Consider the following 18,180-nt stretch of genomic DNA (forward strand, 5'->3'; position numbering starts at 1 on the left):
TCATTTGAACAAAAAGAGGCAGTGCCAGAATCATTTTCAGCAAAAAACAGAAGAAAATGTGAGGGTCCAACAGAAGAAACAGCGGTCACTGCATCAGTCAGTAGGATAGCTGTAACACCTCATCACCAACAGAATGTTTAGACCAAGGCAAGAGAAAAATAAAGTTTTCAAGGTAAGCAGTGCTCAGTGCTCATCAGTCTTCCACCAAAATATGTAATGCATAAGAAACAATGTGCAACAATTAGAAGTGTTTATTGACAGCTCACTTGTTTACATAGCAGAACATTGGTATAATCGTTCATAATTAACAAATGTAGCACTAAATTCACACAGTCAAGCATGTCATTACAGTACAAGCACTGTGAAATGTGGTGGGTCATGATTATATGTGAAGGAGGGGATTATATATAAAATAAGAAATGATGTTTTGGCATTAAGTGAGGATAAATGCATAGAAATATCAGCTTTAGAGATAAGAAAACCTAGATGTATTCCAAAGACTAACTATACTGTGTATATATTGTGCACCCAGTGGTGACATGGACACATTCACTACAAAGTTAACTGAAGCATTAGATGCGGTCTCTAGACCCAAAAGGAAGATTATCATTTTTGGAGATCTAAAGATTCACATGAGGGACCCGTATATGTCGTGCAACAGATTTCTGAACATAACGTATACTTATGATATATTACCATTAAGTAACACTGCCACTAGGATTACCATACATTCAGCATCAAGTACTGTCCCTATGCTAATGGACATAGAGAAAGATAGGTGTGACATTGCCATAGATGACCTTGGTATCTCAGGCCATTGAAGTCAGTTATTAAAATCAGGCATAGAATTAAATAATAACACTAAAATGCACAAGTGCAGCAGGGTTTTCACTGAGACAAAAAAATGGTTCTCAGCACTATGAGACATAACAACTTAGGTCATCTGTTCCCTAGAACTTAGAACAACTTAAACCTAACTAACCTAAGGACATCACATACATCAATGCCTGAGGCAGTATTCGAATCTGCAACCGTAGCGGTCGCGCGGTTCAAGACTGAAGCACCTAGAACCGCTTGGCCACAATGGCCGGCATTTCTCTGAGACAAAAATATCTCTATTTGCCTCACTAATTAACAGTGAAACATGGGAGGAAGTGTACAGAGAAACTACTATAAATGGGAAGCTTTCAAAGTTTATGTCAATTTTAAATTCAGATTTGAAGAAATGTTTCCTAAAGTTCTAAGAATCACTAAATCATGCATCAATAACAACTGGGTAACCAATGAAATAAGGAAATCCTCTGAAACCCTCAAGCACCTTAGCTAAATGAAAAACTACCGTAGTGATTCAGCATTTCATAACTATTATCATATATACAGAAAGATCTATATAGAAGTATTATTAGCAGTTAAAAGGTACCAAAATGACAAATTTGTAGAAAAAGCTAATAGTAAAATCAAAGTATCATGGAAAATAACCAAACAGGAAACTAATAGGAAAAAATTATAGCCAATAAACATGCAGTTTCAACACAATAATAGCAAAATTATAGCGAATAAACATGCAGTTTCAACACAATGATACCAAAATAAGTGTCAAACATGGTGTATCAGTACTGTTTGCTGATGACGGACAGTAACATCTTAATCAAAGCTGAGTTGCCAAGTGTACTCAATAGAAAAGCTCAGGAAACACTTAAGCATGTATGCCAGTGGATAGAGGCTATCAAATTAACCCTAAAGGTAAAAAAAAAGACCAACAGTTTTATTTTCCACTTAAACAGAAAACTGAACAGTACCACACTAAAAGTTAATGACAAGCACATAGAATGTGTACCAACAACAAAATTTTTAGGCGTGCATGTCGACTCTCAACTAAATGGGACCCAGCACACTGTGGCACTGTCTGCCCCCAGTAGCTGAGTGGTCAGCATCACAGAATGTCAGTCCTAAGGGCACAGGTTCAATTCCCGGCTTGGTCTGAGATTTTCTCCACTGGGTGTTGTGTTGTCCCAATCATCATCATTTCATCCCCATTGACATGCAAGTCACTGAAATGGTGTCAAATCGAAAGACTTGCACCCAGCAAACAGTCTACCACATGGGAGGCCCTAGTCACATGACTGCGGTACTTGGAAAATGAATAGCATCAGCATGCTAAGCACATAGGATAATAAATCCAATCTGTAGTAGCTCGAGTACTTTTTTTGCGTATGTCCACTCTATAAATAGTTATGGCATATCCTTCTGGGGAGCAAGTGAGTAGAACAGACAAACAATATTTAAGTTGCAAAAAAAGGGCTGTCCAAATCATAACAAAAAGTAGCAATAAATCCCATTGCACAGAATTATTCAAATCTTTGGGTATATTGACAGTTCTTTGTGAATATCATTTTGCAGACTGTGATTTACATAAAAAACACATTGACCAGTTTCTGATAAACTGTTCCATACATGCACATGAAACAAGACACAGGCAACACTTTCACCTCTATAGGAAAAACAAATCAAAAATCAAAATAGCATGTTAAACAATGGAATGAAATTATACAAAAATCTTCCATGAGAAATCAAAGACATAAGCGAAATAGATATCTTCAGGAAATTGCTAAAAAGGTATCTCTTGGAAAAGTGTTTTTACACTGCCAAGAATTACTTGGAATGATGTAAATATACAGCTATATATAAAAATTATAAACTGTATTATTAACTGATTTAACAATTCATCTTTATGTTACAATATTCATGAATTCCGATTGTGATAATTATAAATTTCTTTACCTATTGTATATACTCATTTGACAACATTCATACAATCCTGATTGTCTATGGATGGATGGATAAATAAACAAAAACAAATTACTCTGCACAAATTATCATTGATAAACTAATAAATTCCCTTAAAGTTATTTATATCAATAAAGTTTTGCTCTTTTATGTTCAACTATGTTGTATATTCACATGCCATCAGTGCTAACATGGCATAGTGTGGGTCAGATCAGCATCATTCTACCATTCCTCGGATTGACCCTATTTCCTGTCCGTCCCACATCATCGATGAAATCAAGAAGAGCTTCACTGTCTCACACACTAAATTCATCACCATCTTCCCTTCAGTTTTCTTAGGAACATCATATTGATGTACTACATCTACTTCTACATCTACATCTACATGACTACTCTGAGATTCACATTTAAGTGCTTGGCAGAGGGTTCATCGAACCACAATCATACTATCTCTCTACCATTCCACTCCTTAACAGCGCGCAGGAAAAACGAACACCTAAACCTTTCTGTTCGAGGTCTGATTTTATTTTGATGATCATTCCTACCTATGAAGTTTTGGCTCAACAAAATATTTTCGCATTTGTAAAAAGATCTCGCCGCAACGAAAAACGTCTTTGCTGTAATGACTTCCATCCCAATTCGCGTATCATATCTGCCACACACTCTTCCCTATTACGTGATAATACAAAACGAGCTGCCATTTTTTACACCCTTTCGATGTCCTCCCTCAATCCCACCTGGTAAGGATCCCACACTGCGTAGCAATATTCTAACAGAGGATGAACGAGTGTAGTGTAAGCTGTCTCTTTAGTTGACTTGTTGCATCTGCTAAGTGTCCTGCCAATGGAATGCAACCTTTGCCTCACCTTCCCCGCAATATTATCTATGTGGTCTTTCCAACTGAAGTTGTTCGTAATTTTAACACCCAGGTACTTAGTTGAATTGACAGCCTTGAGAATTGTACTATTTATGGAGTAATCGAATTCCAACGGATTTCTTTTGGAACTCATGTGAATCACCTCACACTTTTCATTATTTAGCGTCAACTGCCACCTGCCACACCATACAGCAATCTCTTCTAAATCGCTTTGCAACTGATACTGGTATTCGGATGACCTTACTAGACGGTAAATTACAGCATCATCTGCGAACAGCTTAAGAGAATTGCTCAGATTGTCAACCAGCTCATTTCTATAGATAATTTCTTCATGCAAATTAAGAGCTAGCTGCGTTGCACAAGAGCGATGTTTTCTGAAACCATGCTGATTACGAATCAATAGATCATTTCCTTCAAGGTGATTCATAATGTTTGAATACAGTATATGCTCCAAAACCCTACTGCAAACCGACGTCAATCATACAGGTCTGTAGTTTCATGGATTACTCCTACTACCCTTCTTAAACACTGGTGCGACCTGCGCAATTTTCCAATCTGTAGGTACAGATCTATCGATGAGCGTGCGGTTGTATATGAGTGCTAAGTAGGGAGCTATTGTATCAGCGTAATCTGAAAGGAACCTAATCGCTATACAATCTGGACCTGAAGACTTGCCCGTATCAAGCGATTAGAGTTGCTTTGCAACCCCTAAGGTATCTACTTCTAAGAAACTCATGCTAGCAGCTGTTCGTGTTTCAAATTCTGGAATATTCCATTCGTCTTTCCTGGTGAAGGAATTTCGGAAAACTGTGTTCAATAACTCAGCTTTAGCGGCACAGTCGTCAGTAACAGTACCATCGGCACTGCGCACCGAAGGTATTAACTGTTTCTTGCCGCTTGTGTACTTTACATACGACCAGAATTTCTTTGAATTTTCTACCTAATTTCGAGACAATGTTTCATTGTGGAACCTATTAAAGGCATCTCGCATTGAAGTCAGTGCCAAATTTCACGCGTCTGTAGTTTTAGGCCAATCTTCGGGATTTCCCGTTCTTCTGAACTTCGCATGCTTTTTTGTTGCCTCTGCAACAGCGTTCAGAACTGTTTTGTGTACCACGGGGGATCCATTCCATCTCTTACCAATTTATGAGTTATGAATCTCTCAATTGCTGTTGGTACTATAACTTTGAATTTGAGCCACATCTCGTCTACATTTGCATAGTCGTTCAGGAAGGAATGGAGATTGTCTATTAGGAAGGCTTCTAGTGACACTTTATCCACTTTTTTAAATAAAATTATGTTGCACTTGTTTCTGGTGGATTTGGAAGAAATGGTATTGAGCCTAGTTACAACCACCTTGTGATCACTAATCCCTGCGTCAGTCATGATGCTCTCTATCAGCTCTGGATTGTTTGTCGCTAAGAGGTCAAGTATGTTTTCGCAACCATTTACAATTCGCATGGTTTCGTGGACTGCTCGAAATAATTTTCGGAGAAAGCATTTAGGACAATCTCGGAAGATGTTTTCTGCCTACCACCGGCTTTGAACAAGTATTTTTGCCAACATATCGAGGGAAGGTTGAAGTCCCCATGAACTATAACCGTATGAGTGGGGTATTTATTTGTTACGAGACTCAAATTTTCTCTGAACTGTTCCGCAACTACATCATCAGAGTCTGGGGGTCGGTAGAAGGAGCCAATTATTGACTTAGTTCGGCTGTTAAATATAACCTCCACCTATACCAATTCACACAGAGTATCTACTTCTACTACACTTGAAAATAAACCAGTACTGTCAGACACAAACACTCCACCACCAATTCTGCCTAATCTATCTTTCCTGAACACCGTCTGAGACTTCGAAAAATTTCTGCGGAACTTATTTCAGGCGTTAGCCAGCTTTCTGTGCCTATAACGATTTCAGCTTCTGTGCTTTCTATTAGCGCTTGAACCTCAGGGACTTTCCCAGCACAACTTCCACAATTTACAAGTTTAATTCCGACTGTTCCTTGATCCAAGCACGTCCTGTATTTGCCATGCACCCTTTGAGATTGCAGCCCACCCCGTACTTTCCTGAGGCCTCCTAACCTAAATCTGATTAATATTGTTTCCATTTTCATTGAAATATTGGTGTGGTACCTAAACCTTCATTCAAGAAACACTTGCAAAATGTACAGATTGAATAGCTTTATGGAACCTAGATTATAAGTATATGGACATCAAAGCATAGTAGGGTAGGGATGGGGATGATCAAGTACTGGCTCTACTCTAGGAGCAGACAGGGACCTGGTGTGAAGAGGGTTTGGTAGTTAGGCACAGTCAGGATGTAGACAGATGATTGGGCGGGGGGGGGGGGGGGGGGGGGTTTGGAAGGGAGAAGTGTGCAAAAAGGAGAGAAGTAAAAACATGAGAAGGAAAATACATGGGTGCATTGGTGGAAGAGAGAACTGTGTGGTACTCAAGTGGGAACAGGGAAAGGGACAGGTGGGTGAAGGACTGTGACTGATGAAGGTTGAGTCCAGGGGGTATAGGAGAGTAGAACTTATCTGCAGGAAGAGATACTACATTTTCAGTTCAGAAAAACTGGTGTTGGTAGTAAGGAACCAGATGGTACAGACTGTGAAGTAGTTACGGAAGTAGTGTTGTCAATATGTTTATGCAAACACTTTATTATGAACCAAGACTGATGTAACTTTGCTCACAGTTGCCCCTAGTTTCCCATCTCAGAATTGGCCCAAATGGGGAAGCTTTTAGCAAATCTAATCCCCAGTAGCACTAACTGCTAATGAGTAGAAGAAAAATTACTAATTGCCTAACCTTTGACAAGCTAGCAATAATGAATAGTGTCTAATTATAACTCAGGTGAGAGGTAGGAAAAGTCATTATTGAGATATGCTGCCACTACTCCATGCTCCCACTCACCATTAATTTACATTAATTTATCAGGAGTTTCTTGACACCCTGTTACGCATTGCACCTGAAATGTTCTGGGAATTTTTTGTCCAAGTTTGAGTAATCAGCCTAATGATCGTTTACATGAATACATGAACATTTAAAAGAATTTAGAACAGATATTCTGTCAGTGTATTTAATGTTCTGTAACTTCAATCAGTTTTGATGAGATGTTTCCAGAATAGCATACAATTTAATACCAGCAGTCATTAATAAATAATTTAGCAGAAATATTAATACCTTAACAGTCCATCCATGGGTAATGTTGACGGGTGCACTTAGCTCTCTCCGGACAATTTTACAGGGCCCCTTATTATGGTGTCAGGTCTGTTTTCTGCTCTGTTTGCACATCACAGATAGTGATCTTTCTATCAGTTACTTTTCTCTTGCTCTAGACCATAATACGCTGCTATATTCCCATAAAATATTTTTCTTTTAATCTGAAACCTCATTGGCTGCTATTTTGACTTAAAATGTTTTTGAGACATTTGAGGTCACTGTTTTCCAATCTATAATATTGGGATTCACGTTTTTAATGTTTTCAAGTCTCATAGATATATTTACACATATACCTTCAGGTGGAAGCAATTTTGTATTCATATTCCTGAGCTTTGCATAAAATTTTCCTTTAAGAAATGAATGACATAGAAAACTTCACAGTAAGTTTACTCAGATATTATAATACTAAATGGAATATTCATTTTTTTCTGATTATTTATGTTAAAGGTCACCTTAAAATCAACTCAAAAATAAGATTTGTCTTCTTGTTATGTTTATATAATTCTACCCATACAGTTATTCTAATTATTGAAATAAAAACCCACTATTTTCATAGATAAACAGGAAAATACACTTGTGGTTAGAGTGTTAATATTCTGCTCGCCTAGGGGGAGGGACAGTGTGGTACAACTTTTTATAGTTTGTTAATTATGCTCATACTGTGTGCCAGAGCTAGAAGTTCATATCGCCTTCCTACACACATACAAAGTGCTTAGAATTCTGAGACCTGTTCCCATCCTTTCCTGCCATGATTCTGGAAATAAAGGAATTTGCTGTTGATTGTTAATCATGTTGTGAGACAGACCAAAAAAAACTGGTAATTGTAATATTACCTGGAAGGAGCTGTAATCATACTAAACTGTTCAGTTAGTGGATGATACTTACATTATTAACAGTAGCACTAGACAAGGGAATCAGATTATTGCATTTCCTCAGAAAGAAAACTCAAGATAAAATCTTTATCTTGATGACTTCATTACCGTTATCTTCACACATGTTCCAAGGTATATACAGTTTAGGGATTGGTGGGATCACTGGACAGTAGGTCAACAACAAGTACTTGAACTTTGGATGAAGCCCTGTTTGGCAAAATTTTCATTTAGCTCCTTAGAATACAATAAAATGTTTACTGGCCATTAGCCAATGATAATGCTAAATCTTGGACAAGTTTTCTCTAGTTTTCTTTCTTTTCTTTGTTACGCTGGACACCTTTGTCACACAATCAGCAGTCATTTTACCTTCACTGACACATTGTCTGTCCACCAGTAGAAGCCCATTTTTTTAGTGTCTCCATATAATTAGTCTGTTTATAGTTTTGAATCAGCTTGTAACTCCATCATTATGGTATATTATGACATCCATCACACCAATCTGAAAGGCTGACATGCCAACAAATGCAGTTTTGGGAAGTGGTCCCAAATGAAACTACTGAGAGCTTTTTCTGGATTCTTGCGTTTTGCGAAGTAAACATTTTTGCAGGAATTTAGAATTTGAAAGATCTTCATATTTTGGCATTAGTTCTACGACAACAGTTTCTGGCTTGGGTTGTGAATGTGTAAGTTTTTGTCCTTTTGCTTCATGTCTATTGTACTGGCACAATTAAGTATGAATCCTAACTTCTTTTCACTGCGACATTACAACTCATAATGTTTTAATACGAATTCCAACAATCCACTTGTGCAGTTTACCATAAAATTTGTGACTGGAATTAAGATTGTTAGTTTTTGACACTTTGTCATGCCAAATCATTGAAATACACCCAAACCAGTCACAACAACAGGTTTACAACATAACTGCATGCCAAAAGCACAAGTAAACTGAAGTAAACTACTTGTATTGACAGAAGGGTCAATTGCAGTAAATTCCCGCTGACAGTAGAACATTGACACTGTTTTTCATCTCAGAATAGCCACCTCTGTCCTCAATTATTTGTTAGATATGTTCCATTCTCTATCTCCCTCTACAGTTTTTACACTCTACAGCTTCCTCTACCATGCAGAAGTTATTCCCTGATATATTAACATATGTCCTATCATCCTGTCCCTTCTTGTTCCCAATGAGTCTTTTATATATATCTTTTTCCTCACTAATTCTGCAGAGAAACTCATCATTCCTTTCCTTATCATTCCGCCTAATTTCCATTATTCATCTCTATCTCTAAATCTCAAATGCTTCAGTTCTCTTCTGTTCTGGTTTTGCCATAGTCCATATTTCACTACCACACAATTCTGTACTGCAAACATACATTCTGAGATATTTCCTCCTCAAATTAATGTTTATCTTTGATATTAGCAGACTTCTTGTGGGCTCCTAGGCACTTAAAAAGCACTCACTGCATCTGCTTTAAAAAGGCATTTAAACAGAAAAGTGATGAAGTTGCATGTTGTACATAAAGTACATATTTGGAGAATAAGGAAGAATCACAGGATTTTATTAAATAAAACAGAAAATTTTAATTTTTTGAAACCTCATGATGTCCACGCCTTTTAAATTTATTAACAAAAATGGTACTTATATTTTGACAACTGCCTTCATTTCCATGACAAATGTTTCCTCTCATACAGCATAGGCAAGGCAAACACATTTATACAGATGCAGGCTCTTTACAGGGATACATCACCTTTCTCACTTCTGTCTTCACTGGACATAATTACAGCACCACCTCAGCTCAAAAACAGATTTCCTCGGCCATCACATCCAGTTCTGGTACTACTGATCCCTCCAAAAACTTGTTAGGAATACACTTGTTGTCACTCAGTATTATCCTGGCCTTGAAAGTATTTATCAGCTACTTCAACAAGCCTATGTTTCCCTAAAATCATACCTTGAAATGAGGTCCATTCTATCTGACATTTTGTCCATGACATGTAGAATAGCTTGTCATGTCCCTGCCAAATAGCGCAACATCCTTCTCAGACCTCATGCTCCTTCCACACCTATTTGCCTACTCTATGGTTCCTAGCCCTGTGATCGTCTCCACTGCAAGGCTTAACCTATGCACCCTCCTACCATCACTTATACCAACACTGTATCTGGCAAAACATATTCTATGAAAGGGAGAACTATTTGTGAAAAGACACATCTCCTGTACCATCTGCTGCATAAACACTCTTCAGCTTTTTTACATTGGTACCACCAAGTCATCAGTTTGGATGAATTTTCATAGGCACAGTGCGTATGCTGGAAACACACAATATGCTGTTGCAGAACTTGCTCTGCAACATGGCAGTCTTAACCTCAGTGCCTGCTTCATCACACATAACATCTTGATTCTTGCCATGAAATATGTTTCTCAGAGCTCCACAGGTGGGAACTGGCATTACTATTCCTTGTTTCTTCATTTTTGTTAATTTCTTTGCTTTCAGTATTCATTTCCTCACTTCCTTTTAGTTTTGTGTACCTTTGTTTTCTGTCCCATTTATTCCCCCTTCAAGCTTGCCAACATTCCCTCTTCCCCCTCCTCCCCCCTTGCCCCCCTCTTGCCTCTCTCACTACCACATACTTACCTTTCTAAACTTATTAGCTCGTGCACAATGATCTGTCAGTCATATTTGTACTATATATTGCCATCTCTTCCACCTTTAAGCTCTCAGATTTTCAGATCACATGCAATGCAGTCCTCAACAATCCATCTTTCCATTGTATCCTATCCAGTAAGTATCCCTTGACTGGGGGTTCCTCTTCCCATCTCTCCCCTTTCCTAATTGTGACTAGTCCTTTCCATTCACACATCTTCCTTCCCGTTCAACACTTCTGCAAGCAGAAGGAGTAACTGCCTCTGAAAACCTGCAGATTTCTGTACATATATATGTGAGGTCTCTTGTCACTGCTTGGTGAGTAGATCTTTTAACTATTGAATTACACTACATTTTCATGAATTAGTGAACTTCATTGACGTTTTAAGTGATTTGCACCTGGAGTTCAGCCAATAGGCTCATAAAGATTCTAATATTACTAAAGATGCAGATGAATTTGATAGTCAAAATTATCAGCATCATAAATAATAAAAAATAACTAAATCTGGTTCTTCTGAAATGTATAAACTAATTTTTAATGGAGATGAATTTTTCGTTTACATTTGGTCACATTACAAAATCAGACCATTTTTGATGTAGAATACAACCTTGTGCACCTAAGGATTTTTTTTTTTTTTTTTAACCTGACTGCAATTCTTCACGTCCATTGCATTGTATCTCAGCAACTCTTATAATCTTCAAATTATTCATTCCTGTCTCCCTTTTAAGTTACTTTAGTTTTGGTTGTAGCAGTGTTAAACACTCCTGGAAAGTACCAATTGATGTTCCGATATTATGCCTCCCCCTTTCAAATTGTCACCCCATTCTCCCCCAACCCACAAAGACAAACGTGTGCATGCACACACACACACACACACACACACACACACACACACACACACACACTCAAACACACACACCTAGTTCCAAGCAGGAAACTACTCTACATTGGGACATTGATTTACCAAAGGAGGAACTCATATTTAGTGTATAGAATGGAGGGAAATGCAGGGAAAACAAATTGCAGAGGTGAGAGACACTGATTTATCTGTTGATTCATTGAAGGTATTGCCCCCTACCATCCATTTCTGGCAGCATTCCGCAATCTGCCACCTGGAGATGTGCCATCTAGGGTTTCAGTTTCTGCAAAGGAAAAAAAGTATTTTGCTTGCCAGCTCGCAAAATCAAACTTATGTAACTAATGTCCAAAAGAACAGACACCACATATTCATATAATTGATATGCCTAGCTGAGCAATGGATCCATCTTCTTCAGTGCAAATGCACAAATATGTTCAATCTCCTGTGGGACTATCAGAGTAGCAAACGAGGAGTCAAAGGATGGGGTCTAGAGATAGGTGACGCTGATTTGGAATGTCAATTAGCTGTGAAGCATGCTGAGATAGTCTGTGCTGTTGCAATAACCCTGTATCCCAGTTGGCACAGTGATTAATACAACTGTCTAGAACGCAGGAGGCCCAGGTTCGAATCCCAGTCCAGTACACATTTTCACTCGTTGCCTCTGAATCCACATACTGTTCTTTTACAGCTGACAGCAGTGATCTTCATTTTTTATGTTATGATTTATTTTTTGTTTTGTTTCTTTTTCATTAATACAGTAATAAGTTCTAGAAATATGTATCTTATGCATTAATTATATTTCAGTAAATCAGTGTCTGATAATTTATGCCATCCATCAACACAGCAATATAAGTCATGAGATATTTACTGCAAGTTTACTTGCATTTTTGTTATGTATTACATATATCACATACTGCAAATCCCAGTTTCCATGATTCTGAAGCTGTACCCATATTTGTTCATGTGGAAAACACTTATTAGTGGTTGGTATCATCTCCTAATATGTATCAGTTTTAACAGGTAGCTAATGGCTTTGTAGCTCTTAGGGCCATCCCATATCCTAGGTTCAACGTCTTTTGTCAATGTGCTTGTGTGTAGTTGCCCTTCTTGATGTCAGACTGAAAATACGCCATGCCAATATTAATGGCATGTGAATATACAACATCGTCAAACATCAAATATGTATCAATCTTTATTGATATGAGTAACTGTATGGGACGCCATTAATTCATAAATGATATTTTGGGCAGAGTAATATCTGTATATTTTTAAGCTATCAGCTGTGCTGAATTCATTGGGAGAGGTGTAATTACATAATTGACTATTATGTAACAGTAAATTTTCCTTAGGTTGTCATTACACCATCTCTTGAAACTTGCGTCTCACTGGCCAGCTGGTTAATGGCCATATAGCACAGTCAAAGAATGTCCATGGTACATTTCACAAATCCTTCAAACAAAACATTGTTCTTATGCACACTAGCTTTGCTTCAGTGGCAACAATACAGTCTTTCTGGGGCAATTGTCAAGATGCATTTATGAGCTATCAGCTGTCATTTGAATCAGTTCATGCACTATTACTGTACACCCTTCTTCATAAACTGTACTCGCATGTTCATTTTAGCATTGAAAAATCAAAAACATTTTCTCTTTATGTTTGTTGTTCCACATATTTAGATAAACCTCTCTCATAACAGTTCCATAAAAAATAATTTAACAGTACCACCATGAATCCTGAGGAATTCTGTTCAATGAGCTGATGTGTGGAGCAAGTAGCTAAATCTTAGTCAATGGAAAATATATTAAGTAACACACCAAGATCAATATTTAGAAACTCACTATGTGGCTCTCAAGAAAGATCAAACTTAAGACTGCAGACCACGTCACACCAACCTCTATGACAAATCCCACCTGTACCAAGTTTGGTGCAGCTTTAAACACAAGCTAGACCACCTTCTAAACCAATAATTATCATCATTAAAATGTACTCCATATTAGAGTCACTTGATGCATTCATTAATCTGCATTGTATTTTAAGATTTTCATAGGGCTTTTGACACCATTTCTCATACACAACTTCTAATAAAATTTGGTGCCTATTGAGTATTGTATCAGTTATGTAATTGGATACATGCTTTCCCATCAGAAAGGTCAAGTTCGTGGTAATTTATGGAAAGTCATCAAGTAAACTAGAAGTAATGTCTGTCTTTGCCAGAGGAAATGTTATATGCCCTCAGGTATTTCTGATCTACATAGAAGATTAAGGAGATTATCTGAAAGGTCTCTTACATTATTTGCAGATTAAGTTTTCATTTAATGTCTTGTAAAGTCATCAGATGATCAAAACCTACTGCAAAATGATTTAGACAAGATATCTGCATGGTGCTAGAAGAGGCACCTGACTCTGAACAGTGAAAAGTGTGAAGTCACCCATATGAGTACTAAAAGGTATCTGATAAACTTTGGTTACATGATAAATCACACAAATCGAAAGGCTGTCAATTCAACTTAATACTTACAGTTACTCTTACCAGTAGCTTATACTGGAATGATCACACTGATAATGCTGTAGGGAAAGCAAACAAAAGAATTCTTTTATTAGTCCCAGTCAATATGTGGTAAGTGCTGATGAGACCACACTGCTGAGGTCATTGGTCCCTAAACTTACACACTACTTAATATAACTTAAACTAATTTAAGCTAAGGACAACACACACCCATGCCTCAGGGAGGACTCGAAATTCTGATAGGGTTAGCCGCACGAATTGTGGAAAGGCGCCTCAGACCGCGTGACTATCCTGCGGCGCCCAAAGACTTTGATTTATAGGCGGAACATTTAGAATATGCAACAGCTCTACTACAGAAACTTCTTATACTACACTTGTCCTACTTCTCTGGAATGCTGGTGTGTGGTTTGGGTTCTGCATCATATAGATCTGACAGAGGACATGTAAAAAGTTCAAAGAAGGGCAGCACATTTTGTATTGTCACAAAATAGGGAGAGTGTGCCATGTGAAATGATATGTGAATTAGAGTGGGCATCATTAAAACAAAGGCCTTTTCAATTGCGGCAGGATCTTTTCATGAAATTTCAATCACTAACCTTCTCAGAGTGTGAATGTATTTTGTTGCTGCCCACCTACATAGGGAGAAATGATCATCACAATAAAATAAGGGAAATCAGAGCTCACACAGAAAGACATAAGTGTTCGTGTTATGTGTGTATTGTTTGAGAGTGGAACACTAGATAAATAGCTTGAAGGTGGTTGTTGAAACCTGAATGCAGAATAACCATGTACGAAGACATAGATGTAGGAAATGGTGATCTTAAGACTGGCAGATGGAAATCATTCAACCTACATAGATATAAAACTTTCTCTTACACACTTTTGTGATAATATGCTTCATTTGTATGAAGACCTTATTACGAAGAAAAATGACATTGCGTACTCTGATAACATGACCAATTAAAATTCAAGAATCGTCCATGAGCTCCTACACATTTCACAGGATAATGCTTATCTATTATGGATAACAATACATAAAAAATTCCTATTGACACGTTGTTCCTAATATTATGCTCACTGATTTCACCAAGAATAATATTTCCATAAATCTTGTTGAGGACAAAGTCCTTTAATATGATGATTGCTTGGGTAGCCTAATAAATATGCTCCAGGATTTGGGATCCTTAGAAATACGAAAGGTCCCGTATGCAAAAGCTGCCACTTTTTGTTACTTTGATTCAAGAGGTGGATCGTTTCTTAATGATACTTTCTTGTTCACTTGATACCTTACTATTTTTATCACTGTTTTGTCATAATTGTGCTTTCTTCTGAATGCCTTCTCTTTCAAATTGGTCAAAGGTTTCTGAACCTCTTCTTCTGACTAATCTCAGTCACTGGGAATCTGTGGAATCTGGTCCACACATTCATTCATTCTTTCCCCTCCTGCCAAACATTAGCTCTGTTGTAGTGTAGTGTGTTGACAAATGAGGCAAGTGGTTCTCTATCTCATCATACAATTTTATATAGTCAATTCCTAGCATCTGTTTATAATGACAATACGTCTTTATGAACTGTTAAGTTCTTGAAAAATCCTCTTAATTTCTTTATCTAGTGCTTTACACTGAGACCATGGGGTAAGACAAAAACAGTTGTACAAGGCTTTGTGTGGAAATTCATCAAGGTGGCATGTATTTCCTTTGTATTATTCCAGTTTTTCTTCAGATACCTTCCCATATTGATTCAAGGGGTGTATTTGCTTGCCAGTGAGGCTTTCTGGCTCTTCTGATTTCTGTTATACTTGCGCAACTTGGTTTTTGTGAATACTTTATTGAAAGAACTGCTTGAAATCACACTGCCAAATTCTCCTGTGTATAGAACAATAGTTACTGAAACATCTCCAGTACTGGTCCAAATCACAGATTGTGGTAACAATGGTTATGCAGGTTTACTTTGTTTTACTTGCTCCATCATATTGGTACACTTAATACATTGAAAGAATTTTGCAGTTCTGTCACACCCCCTATCTTACTTCATGTCTAACTCTCTGGGGCTCAATGTGGTTGTTTCCAGGTGTTGTTCATTTGTATGTCTGCTTTCTTCAATGATTTTGGTAATTACTGGTGATTGTGATCCCCAGTCATAATTTTATGGTGTTTTCAGTTGTTTGTTACTCCAATAGTATTATTATTAGTCCCATAGCCAGAAATGTATCTCCTTTTTCAATGCTTTCAGTTTGTACTGTAATCTCCTTTGCTGTGTTTCTGATAACTGCCCAGGTGGGCGTTCTGCTGAGGAAACCAGCATATGGTTCATGCAGTTGTCCTCTACTACAACCATTGCCTGTACTAGGACTCTGTGAGTAATAACCTCTTGGTCCTGATTGCAACTTAATGTCTCCTTCAGTTACATTCATAGACCCCAATACAGACATAAATTCATTCCAACTGGTTTCTTACACAGTGATATGTTTCTCTCCATTTTCAACAGGCAGTGTTGCCTTCAAGATTGTTGAAGCATCTGTATGAGAAATGGATTCATTCCAGTAGCATGCGTTACTAAGTTGTTTTTTGAAACACCGGTGCAAGCTCCCATTCTGAGAAGAGAAAAGCTCTGAGTAAAAACCTTCTTCTGTAGTATTACCTGCATACCACTGGGCCACAATTTGACCACAAATGCATTTTCAATATTCTCATACACTGAGGTGTCAAGAGTCATGGGATGCCTCCTAATACTGAGTCGGACACCCTTATGCCTGGCATAGTGAACCAGCTCAACATGTCATGGACTTAACAAGTCACTGGAAGTGCTCTGTACAAATACTGAGACATTACTGCCTCTATTGCCATCTGTATTTTGAGTAAGTGTTGCCAAAGCAGGATTTTGTGCACAAATTGACCTCTCAGTCACATTCCATAAATTCTGATGTGACTCATATTGGACATTTAGTGTGGCCAAGTCATTCACCCAACTTATCAAGAATGTTCTTCAAACCAATTGTGGCCAATTATGGCCTACTAACTATATTATGGGTTCCTTAACTAATTTTCCACATTTTTTGGAATTTGCTTTCCATTAACACATTCTAAACAGGGAACTAGCAGAGATATAAATATAGACTGAATCTCCCCCACGTTGGTATCACAGTATTTCAGTCATCAATATTGGAAAAGTATTTTCCAAGGGTGTTATATAATTGCCTAGAAAAATTAAGTTTTTATTTAAATGACAAGCTATGCTCAGAAAAGACTGTTAAATACTGTTTATATGTATGATTTACCAGTCAACAGATATATTTTTACTACAAACTGCCTTTACATCATTGACCTTATGCTTGCATTCAGTCACTTTTTTTACAGTTGACCATATGGTTTTAATTTTATCCTGTGAACTAGTTATTCTGTTTGTGTAGCATATACTCTTTGCCTTCCTGATAACGTTTTTAGACACTTTACATTTGTGTTTGTTATACACTACTGTACCTTGTCTGTGACTACTTCTAACATTTTGATATAATTCCCATTTTGATCTGTGTGATATCCTTATTATTATTACTATTTGTCAGTCATTTCCTGAGCATTGCTTGTGATTTAAATGAAAACTTATTTTCTACAGGAAATGATATAACTCTCTTGAAAAATACTTTTCCAATATTCATGTCTGAAATACTTCTCTGTGATGCTGACTAGGGGAAGATTGAATCAATAATGAAGTCACTGCAGACTAAGAATTCTCATATATATAATGGATTGCTAGCAGAATATTAAGGTATTGTGCTGCACATGTTAGCCTGTACATAGCCATATTTGTAATTTTTCCTTTAAGAATGGACAGTTTACTGAATGATCAAAGTAATCAGAGTAAAGCCTCTTTATAAAAAGGGAGAAAGGAATAACGTAAACAATATTAGACCTATTTGTATACTATCAGTGTTTGCTAAAGTTATTGAGAAGGTTGTGTATGTAAAGATAATCAATCATTTTATTTGACATAATGTGGTGTCAAATGTACACTTCATTTTAAGAAGTGGTTTAACAATTGAAATGCTATATTCTCTTTCCTCTGTGAGGCACTCGATACGAGTAACTCTAAAATATTTCTGTTTGCCGATGACAGTAGCTTGGTAGTAGAGGATATTGTATGCTACATTGGCTCTGTTTCGAATAGCGCAGTTCATGACATAAGCTCAAGGCTTGTAAAAACCAAATTAATGCAAAGGCACAGTTTTTACAGTATCTAATACACAATTAAACAAAACCCAATGTTTCAATTTCACAAAATGGGCATATGATTAGAGAAACTGCACAGTTCTACTTTCTAGATATTCACATAGATGGAAATGGAAATGAGCATTTGGCATTATTGGCTGGAAGGTTCTTTGCAGGGTAGATCTTGCCACCTTGGTGCA

Source organism: Schistocerca gregaria, chromosome X, assembly GCF_023897955.1.
Source record: "Schistocerca gregaria isolate iqSchGreg1 chromosome X, iqSchGreg1.2, whole genome shotgun sequence".
NCBI classification, from domain to species: Eukaryota; Metazoa; Arthropoda; class Insecta; order Orthoptera; family Acrididae; genus Schistocerca; species Schistocerca gregaria.